Source organism: Giraffa tippelskirchi, chromosome X (genome assembly GCF_054371585.1).
Source record: "Giraffa tippelskirchi isolate mGirTip1 chromosome X, T2T-mGirTip1v1.2.pri, whole genome shotgun sequence".
In the NCBI taxonomy this organism is placed as follows: domain Eukaryota; kingdom Metazoa; phylum Chordata; class Mammalia; order Artiodactyla; family Giraffidae; genus Giraffa; species Giraffa tippelskirchi.
This window is the reverse complement of record NC_137289.1, coordinates 103,159,204-103,182,936: the sequence shown is the minus strand read 5'-3', so window position 1 is coordinate 103,182,936 and position 23,733 is coordinate 103,159,204. Positions and strand designations below refer to the sequence as shown.

General features: G+C 41.9%; 1 long non-coding RNA gene and 1 pseudogene across 1 annotated transcript in view; both read left to right on the top strand.

Moving 5' to 3' along the window:
- LOC145536365 (uncharacterized) overlaps positions 1–23,733 on the top strand; it is a 124,725-nt gene that overhangs the window by 70,414 nt on the left and 30,578 nt on the right. The gene's annotated exons all lie outside the window — the stretch shown is intronic.
- On the top strand, positions 440–22,722 carry LOC145536488 (actin-related protein 2/3 complex subunit 5 pseudogene; annotated as a pseudogene).

Below are 23,733 nucleotides of genomic sequence, written 5' to 3'. Positions count from 1 at the left end.
AAGTTTGGGGGTCTAGATGGAGAGGTAGGATGGTTGGTATATGGGGGTACTTCTGACATGCTTGTTTTTCCCCAGTGCCTTTCCATGATCTCCACATTTTCTCATGTGTCCTCTGGTCATCTTCTTCCAGGAGACAGGGGTTCAGCTGGATTACTTCTCTGGCAACTTCCCTCCTATGAGACATGGATGGGAGCAGCAGCAGCAGAAAAATGGTCTCATTTATCATCATGCCCCCCACTTGCTCTACCTGAAACTACTCTGTGCCCTTTGGTTTGGAGTTGAACTCTTTGCCTATGCCATTTCCTGTCCTGAAAAGGTATGCTTCCTGTGTAGTCTTCTCAATCTAGCTGACATCTTCTGCCTGTTCCCTGTGTTGGTGGAATGGGTATTGGATAATAAAACTGAACGGCAACCCTGTCTCAGCCTAATGCTCAAGGCCATGCATTCTCTCTATGTCCTCAAGCTGGTTCATCTCCTGGGCTTCTTTGACAAGTTCCTGGCCATTGAGTTCCTGGTTCATACACTCTGTTCCTCCTGGAGGTAGATGTGTGCCTTTCTCCTGATTTGGGTGGCTGGGATCTTATTCTTTGGCTTACTCTTCCTCTATGGGGAGTGCGTGTGTATGTCTACCCTGGGGCAGTGTAAGCCTTGTTTTGGAGACATCTTTATGTCTCTGGTGGACTGTCATAACTCTCACCGCTGTTGTCTATGGAGAAGTTGACCCTCTCTCTACTCTGGGCCAGCTCAGTGCTGCTGTCACTGCCATTGTTGGCATGTACACCAGTGTCTTGCTGGTGCCTGTGCTCCTCGCCTGCTTTCAGAGCTATTCTGCTGTAACCCTGGCTTGCCAGAAACCAAGACCCAGTGGGAACCTGTGATAGTCCAGTGATCTAGAAGGTTGTATCCTAGTTTCTTTTCCTTCCTCTTGTCAGTTTTTGGTTACAGATGAGAGTTTCTAGCTTTGGATGTGGCAAAGAATCCTTCAAGAGTAGTCCCAGATCATGGCAATCCCTGCTAATCAGGATCAGCTAGCCATGGCCTGAAGGGTAGACTCCTCTCCATCATTGGGGATGGGGGGGGCATCCTGAAGGAGGAAGCTTAGGGACAAGGCCAGCTAGGCTTCAGCTTCCCCCCACCCCACCTTAGGCTTTTCTTTTAATTCTAGAGTGACCAGGAAGGATAGAGGATAGTTCTTTCTAAATTGGTGTTATATCCCCCTCTCAACACATTCTCCATTCCCATCACCTAATCCCAATGCCCTAACTAGACAGTGGTCTAGATGGGGGAATTAGGAGTGGTGTTGGGAATAAAATATCAGTATCAGTCACCTATGGATATTAATGGTGATTGGCTAAGGATTTCTAATTTGTTGTGGGTGAACAGCACCAGTAGTGCTCAGGCATAGCCAGATTATACCATTGCTCTCTGTACTGCTCCTGGCACAAATGCTCCTTAGAATCATAAAGGGGCCTTTGAATATTTAAGCTATTTTGCAGATATTAAAACCCCCTCTAGGTGGGTTGTTGTTGTTGTTTATTCGCTAAGTCATGTCCGACTCTTTGCAACCCCATGGACTGCAGCACGCTGGCTTCCCTGTCCTTCACTATGTCCTGGAGTTTGCTCAAACTCATGTCCATTGAGTCAGTGATGCCATCCAGCCATTTCACCCTCTGTCACCCCATCTGCTCTTGCCTTCAATCTTTTGCAACAGGGTCATTTCCAGTGAGTCAGCTCTTTGGATCAAATGGCCAAAGTATTGGAACTTCAACTTTAGCATCAGTCCTTCCAATGAATATTCAGGGTTGATTTCCTTTAAGATTGACTGATTTGATCTCCTTGCTATCCAAGGGACTCCAAAGAGGGTTTTTCCAGCACCACAATTCAAAAGCATTAATTCCTTGGTGCTCAGCCTTCTTTATGTCCAACTCTCACATCCATACATGACTACTGGAAAAACCACAACTTTGACTATAAGAACCTTTGTCTGCAAAGTGATGTCTCTGCTTTTTAAAAAATATATATTATTTTTTTAATTTTCTTTTTATATATTTATTTTTTAATTGGAGTAAAATTGCTTTACAATGTCTACTTTCTCCATTTGTCCCACTCCCTCCCTCACTGTGTCAACAAGTGAATTCTCTACATCTGTGTCTCCATTCCTTCTCTGCTTTTTAATATGTTGTGTAGGTTTGTCATAGCTTTCTTTCCAAGGATCAAGCATCTTTCAATTTCATGGCTGCAGTCACTGTCTGCAGTGATTTTTGAGCTCAAGAAAACAAAATATTTCACTGCTTCCACTTTTTCCCCTTCTAACCGCCATGAAGTAATGGGACCAGATGCCACAACCTTTGTTTTTTGAGTGTTGAGTTTTAAGCCAGCTTTTTTACTCTCCTCTTTCACTGTCATCAAGAGACTCTTTGGTTCCTCTTTGCTTTCTGCCATTAGACTGGTATCATCTGCATATCTAAGGTTCTTGATATTTCTGCTGGCAACCTTGATTCCAGCTTGTGAATCATCTGGCATGGCATTTCTCATAATGTATGCTGCATATAACTTAAATAAGCAGGGTGACAATATGAACCCGTCTTGTACTCTTTCCTCAACTTGAAACAGTCAGTCATTCTATGTCTATTTGTAACTGTTGCTTCTTGATCTGCATACAGGTTTCTCAGGAGACAGGTAAGGTGGTCTGGTATTCCCATCACTTTAAGAATTTTCCACAGATTGTTGTGACCCACACAGCCAAAAGCTTTAGCATAGTCAATGACGCAGAAGTAGATGTTTTTCTGGAACTCTCTTGCTTTTTCAATGATCCAACGGATGTTGGCAATTTGATCTCTGGTTCCTCTGCCTCTTCAAAACCCAGCTTGTACATCTGGAAGTTCTCAGTTCCTGTACTGTTGAAGCCTAGCTTGAGGGATTCTGTGGATAACCTTGCTAGCATGTGAAATGAGTGCAATTGTATGGTAGTTTGAACATGCTTTAGCGTTGCTTTTCTTTGGAATTGGAATGAAAACTTACCTTTTCCAGTCCTGTGGCCACTGATGAGTTTTCCACATTTGCTAATATACTGAGTGCAGCACTTTAACAACATCATCCTTTAGGATTTGAAATAGCTAGCTGGAATTCCATCACCTCCACTAGCTTTGTTTGTAGTAATGCTTCCCAAGGCCCACTTGACTTCACACTTGAAGATATCTGGCTCTAGGTGAGTGACCACATCATCGTGGTTATCCAGGTCATTAAGACCTTTCTTGTATAGTTCTTTGTTTCTTACCATCTCTTCTTAATCTCTTCTGCTTCTGTTAAGTCTTTACTGTTTTTGCCTGTCTGTTCATGAAATGTTCCTTTGATATCTCCAATCTTCTTGAAAAGATCTCTAGTCTTTCTGATTCTAGTTTTCATTGTTCATTTAAGAAGGTCTTCTTATCTCCCCTTACTATTCTCTGTAACTCTGAATTCAGTTGGATATATCTTTCCCTTTTTCCCTTGCCTTTCACATGTCTTCTTTCCTCAACTATTTGTAAAGCTTCCTCAGACAACGATTTTGCCTTCTTTCGTTTCTTTTTCTTTTGGATAGTTCTGGTCAGTGCCTCCTGTACAGTGTTATGAATCTTGGTCCATAGTCCTTCAGGCACTCTGTGTACCAGATCTAATCCTTTGAATCTATTTATCACCTCCCTTGTATAATCAGAAGGGATTTTATTTAGGTCATACCTGAATGGCCTAGTGGTTTTCCCTACTTTCTTCAATTTAAGTCTGAATTTTGCAATAAGGAATTCGTGATCTGAGCCACAGTCAGCTCCAGTCTTGTTCTTACTGACTGTATAGAACTTTTCCATCTTTGTCTGCAAAGAACATAATCAATCTGATTTCAGTATTAACCACCTGGCCATGTTCATGTGTAGAGTCATCTTTTGGGTTGTTGGAAAAGGGTGTTTGCTATGACCAGCATGTTCTCTTGACAAAACTGTTAGCCTCTGCCCTGCTTCATTTTGGAGCTTCCTAGGTGGCACTAGTGGTAAAGAAACTGCCTGTCAGTGCAAGAGTTGTAAGAGATGCAGGTTTGATCCCTGGGTGGGGAAGATCCCCTGGAGGAGGGCATGGAAACCCACTCCAGTGTTCTTGTGTGGAGTATCCCCATGGATAGGGGAGCCTGGCAGGCTACAGTCCATAGAGTTGCAAACAATTGGACACAGCTGAAGTGACTTAGCACATACACTGCTTCACTTTGTACTCCAAGGCCAAACTTGCCTGTTCTTCTAGATTCTGACTTCCTACTTTTGTATTCCAATCCTCTATGGTGAAAAAGACATATTTTTTGGTGTTAGTTCTAGAATATCTTGTAGGTCTTCATAGAACTGTTCAACTTCAGCTTCTTCAGCATCAGTGGTTGGGGCATAGAGTTGGATTATTGTCATATTGAATGGTTTGCCTTGGAAATGAATGGAGGTCATTCTGTTGTTTTTGAGATTGCACCCAAGTACTGCATTTCAGACTCTGTGTTGACTATGAGGGGGTTTTTCTATTTCTTCTAAGGGATTCTTGCCCATAGTAGTAGATATAATGGTAATCTGAATTAAATTCTCCCATTCCTGTCCATTTTAGTTCACTGATTCCTAAGATATTGATGTTCAGTCTTGCCATCTCCTGCTTGACCATGTCCTATTTACCTTGATTCATGGACCTAACATTCTAGGTTCCTATGCAATATTGCTTTTTTACAGCATCAAACTTTACTTTCACCACCAGACACATCCACAGCTGAGTGCCATTTCCACTTTGGCCCAACCGCTTCATTCTTCCTGGAGCTATTAGTAATTGCCCTCCACTTTTCCCCAGCAGCATGTTGGATACCTTCCAACCTGGAGGGCTCATATTCTGGCATTATATCTTTTTACCTTTTGATACTGTCCGTGGGGTTCTGCTGTTTCCTTCTCCAGTGGACCATATTTTGTCAGAACTCTTTACTGTGACCCATCTGTCTTTGGTGGCCCTGCACAGCATGGCACATATATATCTTCATTGAGTTATGCAACGCCTTCACCATGGCATCCTGTGATCCATGAAGGAGTTTATAAGAATAGGCAAGTGATTTCCACTTCAAGATTTTTTACATAATTTTGGACTTTTACTCATTTACAATTCTTTTTGTTTTTTATTTCTTCCAAACACTTTTCAGTACTAACAACGGGTCTGCCTTCAATCCTTGCTACTATTGAATATTCCCACCTTCCTACCTTTTCTTCTCCTTCTCCTTCCCCCCTCCTTCTCTTTCTACTATTGCATGCTCTTCCCTCCTGGCTTTTCCTGTGGTGCCCACAACCACACACCTCTATTGGAACAGGCTTCCAGGAAGGAGAGAAGGGACTCCCTTAGGTCTGACTTCAGGTGAAGCTGCAGAGGTGTCTAAGGAAGTACCCCAGGCAACTAGGCTAAGCTGGGAGGCTGAACTGAATTTTCACAGTTGCTGAAGCTGTGGGCATAATTCTGTTTACACAAAGCTTTTAAATAAAATATCCTTTGAAGTCCCCATTCCAGGGTCCATCTGTTGTTTTTCTGACAGTAGATTATGGGTATCGACAGGGATAGGGGTAGTGTACTAAACTAATTGACAAGATGTGTGGGCAAATCATTTGATAAGATAAAAAGTAATTTTTTATCTTTATTGTGGTGTTCCACACAATAAACTATTATCACTTACAGACACCTTGACGAGGAAAGAACTTTTTGTTTGGTGTGGGAACAGGATTGGGAAGGGAAGGAGACAGGTCCAGGAATTGAGTTAGTGTAATGGAAGGCTGCTTATTTAACTTATATGCAGAGTACATAATGAGAAATACTGGACTGGATGAAGCACAAGCTGGAATCAAGATTGCCAGGAGAAATATCAATAACCTCAGATACGCAGAAGACACCACTCTTATGGCAGAAAACGAAGAAGAACTAAAGAGCCTCTTGATGAAAGTGAAAGAGGAGAGTGAAAAAGTTGGCTTAAAACTCAACATTTAGAAAACTAAAATCATGGTATCTGGTTCCATCACTTCAAGGCAAGTAGATGGGGAAACAATGGAAACAGTGAGAGACTATTTTTTTGGACTCCAAAATCACTGCAGATGGGGACTGCAGCCATGCAATTAAAAGTCACTTGCTCCTTGGAAGAAAAGTTATGATCAACCTAGACAGCATATTGAAAAGCAGAGAAATAACTTTGCCAACAAAGGTCCGTCTAGTCAAAGCTATGGTTTTTCCAATAGTCGTGTATGGATGTGAGAGTTGGACTATAAAGAAAGCTGAGGGCCGAAGAATTGATATTTTTAAACTGTGGTGTTGGAGAAGACTCTTGAAGAGTCCCTTGGACTTCAAGGAGATCCAACAAGTCCATCCTAAAGGAAATCAACCCTGAGTATTCACTGGAAGGACTGATGCTGAAGCTGAAACTCTAATACTTTGGCCACCTGATGCGAAGAACTGACTCATTTGAAAAGACCCTGATGCTGGGAAAGATTGAAGGCAAGAGGAGAAGGGAACAACAGAGGATGAGATGGTTGGATGGCATCACCGACTCGATGGACATGAGTTTGAGCAAGCTCTGGGAGTTGGTGATGAACAGGGAAGCCTATTGTGCTGCAGTCCATGGAGCTGCAAAGAGTCAGACATGACTGAGCACACACACACAACACAACAATGGAACTCTGACTTTCCTGTTTAGGGCATGGTGGTGGAAACTCTTATCATAGGTATGAGGTTGATGGGGCAGAGGTTTCCATTTAACATATCGATGTTTGGCAAAAACCACTAAAATATTGTAAAGTAATTAGACTCCAATTAAAATTAATTAATTAATTTTAAAAGAAGCAATGAATTAAAAGATCAAGAGTATGACAAAACAATCAAAGACAATCTCCACCTTCTCACTACCTAGAAGTGAAAGATTCTTATTTATTTATTATATTTTAATTTTTTTAAATAAATTTATTTATTTTAGTTGGGGGCTAACCACTCCACAACATTGTGGTGGTTTTTGCCACACATTGACATGAATCAGCCATGGGCCCACATATGCTCCCCATCCCAAACCCCCCTCCCACCCCCCACCCCCCATTCCACCCCTCTGAGCCATCCCACTGCCCCAGCCCCAAACACTTGTCTCATGCATCATACCTGGAATGGTGTTCCGTTTCACATATGATAATATACATGCTTCAATGCTATTCTCTCAGAACGTCCCACCCTCACCTTCTCCCTCAGAGTCCATAAGACTGTTCTATGCATCTGTGTCTCTTATTCTGTCTCGCATATAGGGTTATCATTACCATCTTTCAAATTCCATATATATGCATTAGTATACAGTATTGGTGTTTTACTTTCTGGCTTACTTCATTCTGTATAATGGGCTCCAGTTTCATCCATCTCAATAGAACTGATTCAAATGTATTCTTTTTAATGGCTGAGTAATATTCCATTGTGTATATGCACCACAGCTTCCTTATCCATTCGTCTGATGATGGACATCTAGGTTGCTTCCATGTCCTGGCTATTATAAACAGTGCTGTGATGAACATTGGGGTACACGCGTCTCTTTCAATTCTGGTTTCCTCGGTGTGTATGCCCAGCAGTGGGATTGCTGGGTCATATGGCAGTTCTATTCCCAGTTCTTTAAGGAATCTCCACACCGTTCTCCATAGTGGCTGTACTAGTTTGCATTCCCATCAACAGTGTAAGAGGGTTCCCTTTTCTCCACACCCTCTCCAGCATTTATTGCTTGTAGGCTTTTGGATAGCAGCCATTCTGACTGGCGTGAAATGATACCTCATTGTGGTTTTGATTTGCATTTCTCTAATAATGAGTGATGTTGAGCATCTTTTCATGTGTTTGTTAGCCATCTGTATGTCTTCTTTGGATAAATGTCTGTTTAGTTCTTTGGCGCATATTTTGATTGGGTGGTTTATTTTTCTGGAATTCAGCTGCAGAAGTTGCTTGTATATTTTTGAGATTAATTGTTTGTCTGTTGCTTCGTTTGCTATTATTTTCTCCCCTTCTGAAGACTGTCTTTTCATCTTTCTTATAGTTTTCTTTGTTGTGCAAAAGCTTTTAATTTTAATTAGGTCCCATTTGTTTAGTTTTGCTTTTCTTTCCAATATTCTGGGAGGTGAGTCATGGAGGATCCTGCTGTGATTTATGTGAAAGATTTTTAGAACAGTTAACTGCTTTCAGAGACCCTTCTAGTCCATCGCCCTTAAGTTAAGAATGGGAAAAATGAGGTGTAGCAAAGGGAGGCGATTTTCCAAAAGGCATGCAGAAGTAGTGGCAGAGCTGAGAGTTCTGCACTTCAGAGGAATACTGTATCAATCTTTGTTAACTCACTAGCATCAGAAGTGGATGATTAGAATTTCCAACTGAAAGTAGAGAAGACTGTATCCCGTCATAGGCAGCAACAGTGGTAGAAATGGGATGATGGGATTGAGGTAGGATTTACATCTTTTAAGATGTTAGGAGAACTTTGGAAGACCTTAGGGAATGGCTGGATTATATTTGGCTAAGAAAATGTCACAGAACATTGTAAAAAGAGGCAAATAAAATGTCAGTGCTGGGAGAAGTCTGGGGCTCATCAAGTCCAACCTCCTCCTGTTTCAGATGGAGAAACTGAGACCCAGAGAGAGGGAGTGGGACTTGACCTGGTTTATATTGTGAGTTAAGAGCAGAACTAGAGCTGCAACCACCTCTTTCACAGGAGAACACCATCTTCGTTTTCACTCTTGCATCTACATTGGATGGTCACACTTTTTAACCAAGATAGGGGGAAGGGAGTATAGGGTTTTGTGACTTGCCTAGTACTTCTATAATGAAACATAGAATGACAGCAATAAAAGATTTAGTGTGTGCCTATTTCTGTAGCAGAACCATATATCTGAATTTTTCCTAAGCCTCCAGCACATAATGCCCTGCAAGAATGAGTCCACAGATTGTCCCAAATGTAGCAAAACTCTAAAACGAAGACCATAAATTCTTTGAACTTTAGGGCTTTCTCCCCAATACTGAGCATTTTTCAGTATTTATTCTCCTTATTATTTAGATTCTCACTTATGTGCTAAGGTCATACTGGGTGTTCTTCAAATGCATGAAATACTTCTACTCTGAGAAGAGCAAGAAGTAGATGGGGATGCTAAACACTTTAATTTTTGCAGCTCCTATATGTTAAGAAGAGTTCTTTGCTGACTGAGAAGTACAAAAACTTCTCAGTCACAGAATTAACTTATACTCATCCTTACTTCACAGTCACAGTCTACCCCCAAACACATGAGCCACATTCTCTCAAATCTACCTACTTTATCCATGGCAGAGATCCCACTGGCCATGGCCTCTGTACAGCTGGAAAGGCTCTTGCTACTGGTGGCTATCAAGGAAGGTACAATCTCCCAGCACACACTTCTGTCTGGATCCCTCTCATTAGGGTGAGACTAGAAAGTCTGCCGGCCAACCCTAGTTTATGTGTCTGGCTTTTGCTAGTGAAGCATCTGGTTTTCTTGTGTCCCACTTCTGCCTCAGCTCTTTGGCAGAGTTAGCCTCTGCAGGTCAAGAAATGGTTGGGCCTGTGCTTTCAAGTATGACCTATAGAGGGCAGCCACTGCTAATTTATGAAAAATTATTCAGGGCGTGGTCTCCTCCCTTCAATTCATTTTTAGCATTTGAAAAATTCTAAAACCACTGTTAGGCTATAATAATCAGAGTGTATGAGACTTCCCTGGTAGTTTAGTGGTTAAGACTTGGTGTTTCCACTGCATGGGGCACGGGTTTGTTCCCTGGTGGAGGAACTGAGATCCCAAATGTTGCATGGCATGAAAAAAAAAAAAATCAGAGTGTGTTTAGACAACTTATATTTGAATCCTTTTCTGATATAGATAGGGGAAATTCAGTTCCAGTGAAAGGATGAGACCAGTTTAAACTCAGACAATGATTTGGTCTGGCAATTAGATTTAGAACTCAGATTTTCTGAATCTCTGTCCAGAACTCTTGAAACACAGAACTAAGCCTTTAATCCAAATGCCTCATTTTATAGTTGCAGAAACTGAGGTCTAGGAAAGAACTTGTCTGAAGTCATACAGTTGTTGTGACAGAGTGAGGACTGCAACCCAGATATTCTAAATTCTATTTCGGGACCCTTGAAAGATAATGTTAGGCATCTAGATTATCCTGTATGTTATAGATGAAAAGGGCTCAGAAAGGGAATGCAATCCTCCTAATGTCACAGAATAAATTAATTACAATCAGAACTAGAGTCCAAGGCTGGCTGTAGGATAGAGACTGAGGAGAATTTGAGGATTCTGACTTGTAGTCTCTCAGAAGCCCCAGTGGCTTGGGGACTTGGTATCTCTGAATTATATAGCAGATACCTGCTTCAGCTGGACATTTAATCCCTAGAAGCCTGGAATCTGGGGCACAGTATATTTGTGTGTTGGAGGAGGGTGGGCTCTGTCCATCTTTGTTCCAGCTCCTCTTCATGGAAAAAAAAAAAAAAAAAAACCTAACGAAAGGCTTACCTCATTTCTCCCCTTTCAAGGCCTCTGGCTTTGAGAGTGTGAGGATGACTCATTTGGCACCTAGAGTTGCCCCCACTTAGAACATAACTGCTAGCTGGGACATCACCATAGCACCCAGCCATCACATTTGTAGGGTGCTGTCTTGTTTTTGTCAAGTTTTTATCTATGGTTTTTCTTTCATTGTAACTGCTCCAAGCCCCAGGGAGCCAGATGAGGCAGATATACTCCTTTTACAAAGAGAAACTGATTTATGGGGATTGATGAGGGGGGAACTCTTGACTGAACATGTTTAGAATAGACTGAGACTAAATCCTTTGGTTCTTTGATTTCCAAGTTTCTGGAGTTTCCCACATAAACACCCAGAGCCCCAGAAGAAGCAGCCCCCAACTGCCCTGATGGCAGCTCCCTTCCTCATTTATTCATCAGTATCAGACACTGTATTGAATTTTCATTGGAGATGAAGATCTGGACCCTGTCTTTGAATATTCACAATCTGAATATCTATCAAGTCTCCAGTCCACCCATCATTATCCTCAGCCTTCTCTTCTAGCAAAATGCTCTGAAAAGTGGCTTTCAACTGATGGTGTTGAATCAATTTTATAATTTTTTCAGGGCGCTTGATTAGGCTTCAGGAGACCAGCATTCTAGTTCCAGTTCTTTCATTACTTTACTGTGGAGTGCTGGGCTATTCCTTCCCTGTTGTCTGTGGGCCTTCATTTTCACATCTGTAAAATGATAGGGGCTTCCCAGGTGGCGCTAGTGGTAAAAAACCTGCCTGTGAAAGCAGGAGACATAAGAGATGCAGTTTCAATCCCTGGGTCTGGAAGATCCCCTGGAGGAGGGCATGGCAACCCACTCCAGTATTCTTCCAATAGTAATTTGCTGTATGACTCAGGGAACTCCAATAGGCCTCTGTAACAACCTAGAGGGGTGGGATGGGGAGGGAGATGGGAGAGAGGTTCTAAAGGGAGAGGACATATGTATACCTAGGCTGATTCATATTGCTGTTTGGCAGAAACCAACAAAATTCTGTAAAGCAATTATCCTTCAATTAAAAATAAATAAATTTTTAAAAGTGATAGGGCTGGGGAATGGGAATATGGAGCATTTGGGTGTTAAGAACCTCTGGTTCAGATCATCTAGGAGATGAGGATCCTTTGTGGTCCGTGGGCAATGCCCTCTGTTTGGGTGAAAAGCTGGAGGGTAGGAGTCGGCTAAGTTTGCTATGAGACCCGTCATCCTGCTGCCTGCCTTAGCTCTGTGAGAACTTTCCGAGGGGAGAGGTGAGGAATGTGAGTATCCTGAGCCCTTGGAGGGATCTCATTTCTACCTCTACCCACCAGCAACACTCAGGAAGTATCAGAGCTGTTTTGAGTTAGAAGCTATTCAGCCAGATTCACTCTCTGGGGTCAGCGGTGTGGCAGAGATAGAGAGACAGAATCAGAAACAGAGGGACAGAAGAGAGGTGGAAAGGGAGAGGCAGAGAAACAAAGAGGGAGGAGAAAGAAGGGCGGAGAGGGGAGAGAGGAAGAGAGAAGAAAAAGAAACAAAGATTAAAGGGGAGAGAGAGGGAAAGGGAAGGAGAGAGAAAGCCAGAGAGAGAGAGAAAGAGACAAAAATACAGAGAAGAGAGGGGGACAGAAAGGAGAAAGGAAAATGGGGAACAGAGAGGAGAGAGAGACAGGCAGAAGTGGGGATAGGGGGAGGTGGCAGAGAAAGAGAGAATGATACAGGACATACCTGGTCCCTGATGTCCTCATGAGAGTAGCTGGATAAAATCCTGCATCTTGCAATAATAGAATCCAGAACTGGAAGTATTCTTGAAGAAAATGAGGCTGGAGAGGGCTTGAGACTGGGCTTCCTTGATAGCTCAGCTGGTAAAGAATCTGCCTGCAATACAGGAGACCCAGGTTCGATTCACCCGCCCCAGTATGCTTGCCTGGAGAATCTCCACGGACAGAGAATCCTGGTGGGCTACAGTCCATGGGGGTCGCAAAGAGTCAGACATGACTGAGTGACTAAGCCCAAGGCACATAGTCACACAACAAGCTAGTGGCAGGGTCAAGACGCAAACCCATGAGTCTTTTTGAGTTAAGGTAATTCAAAAAGAGACTGAAATGATACTCCAGAGGCCTGGGCTTTGTCAGTCTGTATTTGCTGGACTGTGGGTAATGCAGCAACACAAGAAGAGTGCCAGCACATCCTTTGCCCCAGAGGAGGCACAAGCATGAGGGAATTTTGTCCTTCTCCCCCATCAGCTTTCCTCTGAGGACTAAGACACACATATCCATGAAAGCTGAATGGGGTAAGTTCTCTTATACAGTGCTTTTGGGTGATTTTGGAGGCAGACTTTATGGAAAAGGTTACTTGATGGTTGGACCTTAAAGGGTGAAAACATTAAAAAAAAATTTGTAATGGCAAAATTGGAGTCATCCTTCTGAAAACTTCAAACAACCCAGGAAAATCTAATGTGAATAATATTTTAATAAGTGCAGAGAGAGTGGTTCTAGTTCAAGTGAATAACACAAAGGACAGGACAGCTTAGTGTGGGCATGGGTAAGGGGCTGGGCAAAGTGCCATCTGCTTTATGGAGGTCAGAGGGCATGAACAGAGACAAGGAGCTCCAGGTTTTGTTCACTCCATGAATGTCAGGTGCCTGGGTTGGCTTGTGCTGACAGTGGGGAGAAAAGGAAGGATTTTTGAGCAGAGATGAGACAACAAAAGGGCTGAGCTGTAGAAAGATTCCCTCCGGCAGGCAACCTCTGGGAAAATGTATTAGTGGAAAGATGCTGGCCTCAGGGAACCTTGATAGAAGATCTTTGCTGTTGTCCAATGATAGACGAGTAATGAGAATCTGATGCAGTGGAGTGGAAATGGCTATGGATGTGGTGATGAGATGATGCTTTCTAAGGCTTCTTTGGAAAAAATACACTTATAGGATTTAAATTAGGACAATTGTGGGAGGAAGGATAAAGATGAATAAGAGATTAAGGAAGTAGCCCCCCAGAACTCCCAGACAGGTGTCTTTTTTTGTATTTTCCCATTGGAGTGCAAGCTTGCACATGCACATGTATATGTGCATGTCTTTTTTTTTTTTTTCCTGTGTGTCTGTTGCTCTGAGAGTGTGTGTATGTGTGTTACTTTGTGTTTCCCAATATGCCTGTGCAGTTTCCTGCATCTGTGTATGGATGTGTGTCTCCAGTCATCTAAATGAGTCTATGTTTTCTGTGTTTTGTCTAATCCACGCTGAGGTTAAATTGTTGACTAACAGAATGACTTAACATTGTCTTATGCAATTTTGGGTGCAGGAATAGTCATCCTTTTCCCTATATGTGCTTCTGTATTCTACTTGTTAATCTAGACTCTGATGACATTGATTGATTAAAACAGGTATTTCAAATTTCCTGAGCTCCATGGCATAGCAACAGCTTGAAATCAAATTACTGCTGGCTGTAGGAATTACCATAATGTGTTTGGCTTAATTTCCAGACAAGAATTTAGGGCCTTACCACCTATCTATGCAAATGTTTCCAGCTAAATGAGACCATAACTGGGAGATTTTTTGCAAATGAAACCCCAGCTCAATGAGGGTACTCTGATGCCTTGAATGAAGTGAGGAGGGGGCTGCAGCCCTGAAGGACCCCAGACCCCTGATTATGGTTTGATTATGCCTCGAGACAGAAGCATGGAGTCCACAGGCTTTACGTCACTTAGAGTTTATATCATCTACTTCATTTTCTTTTCATTTCAACCTGTGAAATGTGGAGTCTTCTCATCATGCTTTGTTCTCATCCCCAGGAGTCATCAGTTCCACCATGCCGAGTAGGCTGTCAATAGGTTTGTGTTGCCTTGAATTGAAATAAGCCAAGGATCAAAAAAAAAAAAAAAAAGAAAGAAATTTATCTAAGGTCTCATAACGGAATGAGAACTTGAACCCTGGTTTCTGAATTTCCTGTCAAGAGCTCTTGTAACCACATTATGCTGCTCAGGATTGAGATAGCTCAGGTTCAGACCTCTGGAGTGAATGGCTTACGCTGCACTGACCAATGACGTGACTGGGACCGGTTCCTATTCCCTCTCTGGGCCTTAGTGCTCTCATCTTTACCATGGAAAGATTAGACTATGAGGTCTTAAATGGGCCTTTACAATTCTGTTCCTAGGAATTTGTGACCAACACTGAGAACAGAAACTTGTATGCTCTTTGGTGAAGTAGAGAGGGGAGGAAGCAGTTAGGGCCTGTCTCACAGTCTGTGTGTTACACCCCTCCCCCTTCTCCTGACTCCAAATCTCCATTAAAAGAAGTAAAATAACTTTTCCAGTTTAGGAAATCTTACTCTGACCCAAAAGCTACTGGGCCTCTGGGAAGTGGGACAGCATGTCCGGCCTGTAGCCTCCAAAACCTTATAGGGCTAGAAAGACCTAAATGACTGGCTGGGCAGGTGGGAAATGATTGGCTCAGAGAAGTTCTCCAGTTCCGGAGGATATAATCCTGGTGGGGAAGGGGAGCGACTGCCACTCAGCCCTGGGCAGATTGGCAGACTGGGCCAAGCCAGTGTGTTCTGGAAAGGACAGGAATGATGTCATGGGACGCTTTGGGCTGCAACAACAGGAAACCACTGAGTGTTTACATTGGCTTGTAGAGCCCAGGCAGCCTGTTTTTTCTTCACTTCCTCAGTCTATCTGTTTCCTCTGATTCAAATACTATGAAGAGGGACTCACTGCCCAGGCCAGGAAAAGCGGAAGGGAGGACCTCAGAAGAAACAGCCTTCTTCCCAGCCCAGAGGGCTAGATGATTGGGAGAGAAGGCGAGCATTACTCTAGATGGGGCCCTGCCAAGGACAGACCTTAGGAGGGGAAGCAAGGTAGTTAGAATATGCTCTGAGTGCTCTGCAACTCCGCAGAGAAGAACTTCAGAATTCTTCCTAGGACTTAAGTTATAAACCTGGAAGCCATCTTGGTCTTCTTCTTAGATCAAATCAATCACCAAGTCTTGTGAATTCAACTGAATTGAATCCATTTAATCAACAGCGAATTTGTGTGCTAAGTGCTGTGCTGTGCTGTGTGTGTGTCTATATGGGATACAAAGATGGAAAAGATAGTCCTTACCCTCAACAATTGATGATAGAGTGATATAGTGGCAGTGGGATTTCCTCCATCTGTTTTGTTCTTTCATCCCTCGGTTTTTTCCACCAGTTCAGGGCCCCTATCACTTCCCACCTGCATGCAGCAGTATTTTTTTAATTAATTTATTTATTTTAATTAGATAATTGGAGGCTAATTACTTTACAATATTGTGGTGGTTTTTGTCATACATCGACATCAATCAGCCACAGGTGTACGTGTGTCCCCCCCATTCTGAACCCCCTCCCACCTCCATCCCCACCCCATCCCTCTGGTTGTCCCAGAGCACTGGCTTTGAGTGCCCTGCTTCATACATCGATCTTGGATTGGTCATCTATTTTACATATGGTAATATACATGTTTCAATGCTACCTCTCAAATCATCCCACCCTTGCCTTCTCCCACAGAGTCCAAAAGTCTGTTCTTTGCATCTGTGTCTCTTTTGCTGTCTTGTGTATAGGGTCATCATTACCATCTTTATAAATTCCATATATATGTGTTAGTATACTGTGTTGGTGTTATTCTTTCTGACTTACTTCACTCTGTATAATAGGCTCCAGTTTCATCCACCTCATTAGAACTGACTCAAATGTGTTCTTTTTTATAGCTGAGTAATATTCCATTGTGTATATGTACTACAACTTCCTTATCCATTTGTCTGCTGATAGACATCTAGGTCGCTTCTATGTCCTAGCTATTGCAAACAGTGCTGCAATGAATGTTAGGGTACACGTGTCTCTTTCAATTCTGGTTTCCTCGGTGTGTATGCCCAGCAGTGGGATTGCTGGGTCGTATGGCAGTTCTATTTCCAGTTTTTTAAGGAATCTCCACACTGTTCTCCATAGTGGCTGTACTAGTTTGCATTCCCACCAACAGTGTAAGAGGGTTCCCTTTTCTCCACACCCTCTCCAGAAGAGATAGGGAGTCTACCTGAAAAAAGAATTCAGAATAATGATAATAAAAATGATCCAAAATCTTGAAAACAAAATGGAATCACAGATAAATAGACTAGAGACAAGGATTGAGAAAATGCAAGAAATGTTTAACAAGGACATAGAAGAAATTCTCTGATAGCTCAGACAGTAAAGAATCTGCCTAGAATGCAGGAGACCTGGGTTTGATCCCTGTGGCAGGAAGATCCCCTGGAGAAGGAAATGGCAACCCACTCCAGTATTCTTGCCTGGAGAATTCCATGGACAGAAAAGCCTGGCAGGCTAAAGTCTATACAGTCCATGGGGTCACAAAGAGTCAGACACGATTGTGTGACAAACACACACACACACAGAAGAAATAAAGAAGAGTCAATCAATAATGCAACAGACTTTTAACAGGTCTCTATTTCCGTTCTTTTCCCCTCCCATGCCTTATACTGAAGTGGCTCTGTCCCACCTCTCCAGCCCCCCTCACTTTCATTAAGCTCCTAGGCAGTATGACAGAATGGTTCAGAATGTGGTCTTGGTGCCAGGCAGACCTGAGTTTGAATGTCTACCTTACCACTCACCACTGGCTATTTGAAAGTGAACAGTGGCTTTGCTTTTCCAAACCCTTGATTCTCTAGCCTCAGTTTCTTCATTAGCTGAATGAGGATAAAAACTAAGGCACAGGGCTGTTCTGAGAATTAAATGAAATCAGCTCAGTTCAGTTCAATTGCTCAGTAGTGTCCGACTCTTTGCGACCCCATGAATCACAGCATGCCAGGCCTCCCTGTCCATCACCAACTCCCGGAGCTTACACAAACTCATCTCCATCGAGTCGGTGATGCCATCCAGCCATCTCATCCTCTGTTTTCCCCTTCTCCTCCTGCCCCTAATCCTTCCCAGAATCAGGGTCTTTTCCAATAAGTCAACTCTTTACATGAGGTGGCCAAAGTATTGGAATTTCAGCTTCAACATTAGTCCTTCCAATGAACACCCAGGGCTGATCTCCTTTAGGATGGACTGGTTGGATCTCCTAGAGGTCCAAGGGACTCTCAAGAGTCTTCTCCAACACCACAGTTGACAAGCATCAATTCTTTGGCACTCAGCTTTCTTCACGGTCCAACTCTCACATCCGTACATGACTACTGGAAAAACCATAGCCTTGACTAGATTGACTTTTGTTGGCAAAGTAATGTCTCTGCTTTTAAATATGCTATCTAGATTGGTCATAACTTTCCTTCCAAGGAGTAAGCATCTTTTAATTTCATGGCTGCGATCACCATCTGCAGTGATTTTGGAGCCCCAAAAAATAAAGTCTGACACTGTTTCCACTGTTTCCCCATCTATTTGCCATGAAGTGATGGGACCAGATTCCATGATCTTAGTTTTCTGAATGTTGAGCTTTAAACCAACTTTTTCACTCTCCTCTTTCACTTTCATCAAGAGGCTTTTTAGTTCCTCTTCACTTTCTGCCATAAGGGTGGTGTCACCTGCATATCTGAGGTTATTGATATTTCTCCAGGCAATCTTGATTTCAGCTTGTGCATATATGATGTCCAGTGCAGAGTTAACACTTGATAAATGGTGATTTTAATTACTATCCCTCAGATATACCAAGTTTTTAAAATTTATTTTAGTTGAAGGATAATTACTTTACAATATTGTGGTGGTTTTTGCCATATATTGACACGAATCAGCCACCAGTGCACATGTGCCCCCTATCCTGAACTCCCCTCCCACCTCCCTCCCCACTCCATCCCTCTGGGTTGTCCCAGAGCACTGGCTTTGAGTGCCCAGCTTCATGTATTGAACTTGCACTGGTCATCTATTTTACATATGGTAATATACACGTTTCAATGCTATTCTCTCAAATCATCCCACCCTCTCCTTCTCCCACATAGTCCAAAAGTCTGATTTTTATATCTATGTCTCTTTTGTGGCCTTGCGTATGGGATCATAGTTACAGTCTTTCTAAATTCCATATATATGTGTTAATATACTGTGTTGGTGTTTCTCTTTCTGATTTGCTTCACTCTGTATAATATACTCCAGTTTCCTTCACCTCATTAGAACTGACTCAAATGTGTTCTTTTTAATAGCTGTGTAATATTCCATTGCATATATGTACCACAAGTTCCTTATCTGTTCATCTGCTGATGGACAGATGTACCAATTTTTTTTTTTTTTTTATCTATCTTAGCTTCTTTATGCTGTTTGAAACAGGATCCTTTCTCTTAAAGCCCACTTCAACTGGTAGGGCAGAGATACCACCTAGAGCTGTCCAATCACCCACTGAGGCCAGTGAGGGGAAAAAAATGTGCCCAAGGTTACATAGAAAACATATTCTATAATCATGGCTAAAACCACTACTAGAACTCAAACTTGGATTCTCCAGAATCCTAGCTTAACAATGGTTCCAGTGCACCATGCTGAACTTATACAGCACCAACTGCTAGACTAAACCCTTAGCCCTTAAGATTCATCAACTGTAATACTGCTTTACTCTGAGATGATGTGTGTATTTATGTGTGTGTGTTTGTGTAGTATCACTACTGCTAAACTACAATAATAACTTTATCAAACATTATTATGAACACTTTGTAAGTATCAACTCATTTCATCCTTACAACAACCCTTTAAGGTAGGTACTATTATTATTAGACCCATTTAATAGATGAAAAGATAGGCTCTGATAGGTTGTATGTTTTGCCCAAGGTTACAATGCTAGAAATGACAGGTCCGGGATGTAAATAGTAGCCTATTACCTGACTTTGAGTTGATGAGCACTTGACTTCAAGTAACCTGACTTCAGATTGATGAGCACTTAAAATGTGATTACTCTTACTAAGGAATTTTTTTTTTTAATTTGTATTGGTGTATAGCAGGTTTCCCTGGTGGCTCAGAAGGTAAAGAATCTGCCTGCAATGTGGGAGACCCAGGTTCAACCTCTGGGCTAGGAAGACCCCCTGGAGACGGGAATGGCAACTCACTGAAGTATTGTTGCCTGGAGAATTCCATGGACAGAGGAGCCTAGTGGGCTACAGTCCATGGAGTCACAAAGAGTCAGATACAACTGAGCAACTAACACACATAGCCAATTAACAATGTTGTAATAGCTTTGAGTGAATGGCAAAGGGACTCAGCCATACATATACGTGTATCCATTCTCCCCCAAACTCCCCTCCCATCCAGACTGCCACATAACATTGAGCAGAAGGAATTCAATTTTTGATGTTATATTAAAATATATTTATTTTAATATTTATTAATTTATATTATTAAATCTAAAGTTAAAGTTTAATAGCCACTTGAAGCTAGTGGCTACCATGTTGGACAGAGAACATGTAGGCTATCCTGCTTCTCCAGGCTCCAGAAGGATAGGAATCATATTTAATAAACTTGTGTCATGGCAGTGCCCTGCACAGTGCATGACACATATATTAAGTTCGAATTCAGCAAAGTTAGGAGGATCTTGTGATTCAGGCAAGAAGGAGGTCTATACTATGGCAGTGACAGTCAAGAGGGATATTTGAGAAATCATTATAATAGCCATTATGACAGATAGCCAACAGGCATTAAATACTTCCTATGTGAGAGGGAACTGTTCTAAGTGCTCTATGCGGATTAACTCACAACCTTATAAAGTAGATATAAATACTGTTATCATTGCCACTTTTCAGGTGAAGGCACTGAGGCACAGAAAATTTAAGTGACTAGTAAGTTGCAGAGCCAGGATATAAGCCAAGAAAAGCCAGCATTAGAACCCGATCTTAGCCACCAGTCTACATTATGCAGAAGATGATAGTATCTGTGGGACTCAGTGTTGGGTGAGATGTGGGGCTCATCTTAATCAAAGATGACTTTGTTTTTTTTTGGTCAGGGGACTCTGGATATCCAGTAGGACACACGCACCTAGGGAACACTGGGGCAGAGGAACAGATGTACAGGGTGCAATATGAAGACTTTGGTTTGGTTCATAGCAGGGTTGTGTTGCCTGTAAGATGTCCAGGGGAAGATATCCAGTAGATGGTTGGCCATGTGGGTCTGGAGCTCAGAGAAGTGTGCAGAGCTATAGATAGAACATTGAACGTCTTCAGAATAATAATGGTAATTGAAGTCATAGGAGTAGATGTGATTTCCCAGGTATAATTTGTACTATTAACAAAGGCCAGAAAATACTATGATTCAACATGAAGGAGAGATTCTCTGATAGTGGAATTTGATGTAGAATGTATGAACTTCTTTTGAAGCTTGTTGCAGATAGGCAAGAAAAAAATAAAGAAACAAGAAACTGAACCTTTTCCCCTGTAGGGGAATCTTCTCTGTGTTCCCCCAGTGTGAATGTCTTTCCCCAAAACCTATGCTTACTTAGTGGTCTCTAGCTCAGACTATGGCTCCATCATGAACATAACTTTTTGCAAATCATGCAAATCCCAAACGTGGGGGTCATCTTCGACTTTTCCTTCTCCCTCACCTATCATATCCAATCTATTATCAAGGTCTGTTGGCTCTTTTTCCAAAATATATTCTGAACTTGACCACTTGCCCTCATCTCCATTTCCCTTGTCTAAGCTACCATTATTTTTCTCCCATAAGACTGAAATAGCCTCCTTCTTGGTCTTACTTATAGTTGGTTCTTATAGTCAGCCCTTACAATCAGTTATCAACCCAGCATCCAGAATGATAATGTTAAAACAAAAGTTAGTTCATATTGCTCCTTTGCTCACAACTGCCCATGGCTCTGCCTCACACCCAGGATTTATAATTCTGTTAAAGATGTCTAGCACACAGAAGACCCAGAATAGCCAAAGCAATCTTGAGAAAGAAGAATGGAACTGGAGGATTCAACCTGCCTGACTTCAGACTATACTACAAAGCTACAATTATCAAGTCAGTATGGTACTGGCACAAAGGCAGAAATATAGATCAATGGAACAAAATAGAAAGTCCAGAGATGAATCCACACACCTATGGACACCTTATCTTTGACAAAGGAGGCAAAAATATACAATGAAGAAAAGACAGTCCCTTCAACAAGTGATGCTGGGAAAACTGGTCAACTAAATGTAAAAGAATGAAACTAGAACACTTTCTAACACCATCCCCCAAAATAAACTCAGAACAGGTTAAAGACTTAATGTAAGACCAGAAACTATAAAACTCTTAGAAGAAAACATAGGCAGAACACTCTCTGACATAAATCACAGCAAGATCCTCTATGACCCACCTCTCAGAGTAATGGAAATAAAAACAAAAATAAACAAATGGGATCTAATTAAACTTAAAAGCTTTAGCACAATGAAGGAAACTCTAAGCAAGGTGAAAAGACAACGTCCAGAATGGGAGAAAATAATAGCAAATGAAACAACTGGCAAAGGATTAATCTCCAAAATATACAACAGCTCATGAAGTTCAATACTAGAAAAACAAACAACCCAATCAAAAAGTGGTCAAAAGACCTAAACAGACTTTTCTCCAAAGAAGACATACAGATGGTTAATAAACACATGAAAAGATGCTCAACATCACTCATTATTAGAGAAATGCAAATCAAAACCACAGCAAGGAATCATCTCATGCCTGTCAGAATGGACATCATCAAAAAGTCTACAAACAGGGAGGCACAAATCTGTGGAATCCAGCTGGGCTGGGCTTGCTAAGGTAAAGGGAGAATCGAGAGGAGGCCTTCACCACTGGTCCGGATGGGGGATGTCAAAGAACAGTGTCCTCAGCCTGCTTCCAGAAAGTGGACTTGGATGAGAATGATGAGAAGAAGTTCCCAGATGAGGAAGACAGGGGTAATGGGCAGGCCAAGCCCAACCAGGACGAGGTGGACTCCTTCCTGCAGCAAAGAAAAATGACAGCTGCCACACAGGCACTCTGAACTGCCCACATCAACACCAAGAGTCAGGCAGTGAAGGATCCAGCAGGCAGCATTGTCTTGAAGGTGCTCCTCTCATTTAAAGCTAATGATATTGAAAAGGCAGTCCAATCCTTGGATAAGAATGGTATGGATCTCCTAATGAAGTATATTTATAGAGGCTTTGAAAGTCCCCCTGACAATAGCAGTCTGTGTTATTGCAGTGGCATGAAAAGGAGTGGGGTCCATTGTGTGAGTCTTGACTACAAGGAAAATCGTGTAGTCTGGCGGGAACTGGATTTCCCCCATGGTGTGGGAGTTGCTGGTACAAAGACCAAAACAGGCAAATGGCACTGCTGCTATTCGGGTAGCATCTGTTTCTCCCATCTTTGCCTTCTTGCTTCCTTTTCATATCTATAAAGAAGAAAATTACATATCAGTTTTCCTTTAATGAAAATTGGTATAAAATAGAGGAAATGTTTCAACAGAAGTGTATCACAATCTCAGAATGATTTCAGTTATGGGTATACCAGTCTGTACATAGCATAATTTACATTCAACTTTAATTGTGCAATCGCTAACTTCTATTGGCTGGTGTGGGGTTTTTGTTTGTTTGTTGTTTGTTTGGGGAGGGTTTTTGCTTGTTTGTTTGTTTTGTTTTGTTTTTGACTAATGGTGAGAAATTTGATCAGAATTGGAGGTCAGCTTCTTAACTCATTGCTAGCCAGGAAATGATCCTTATAAAAAAAAAAAAAAGTTTGAGAGACTGGGAGCTATTAACATTGCAAAACTGGACCAAACTTCCCTTATTTAAAAGAAATGTGTTTCTGGAACAAATGGTGGCTGAAAACCACGACCAAGTCCACCTCTGTTTCTGCTTGCCTCCAGATTATGTGAGTTTTAAGTATGTTTCTTCCTCTCACCACTAGTAATCATGGCCTCTTGATTTCTCTGTGGTCACCCAGTGTACAGAGCAAGGATTCTTGCTGTGCACAAATGTATCTATAAAATGCTAGAGCCTGTTTGGCATAAGCATAAATTTTGTTTTCCAATAATATGACCTATTTTGGGAAACTACTCCAAATCAGGAAAGATGTAGAAACTATGGTGTAGTTCAAACTCTGGGCACCCTCTGAATGAAGAAATATTTTCTTTAGAATTGTAGTAGCTGCCTTTGACATTATGAGGTATATAACTAGTATTTAGTATATCCTATAAATGCCTTCAGTGTTCTTCAGGGTAAATGGGACCTCAAAAGATTTGGTCCAGATCCAAACACATACATATTGTGTGT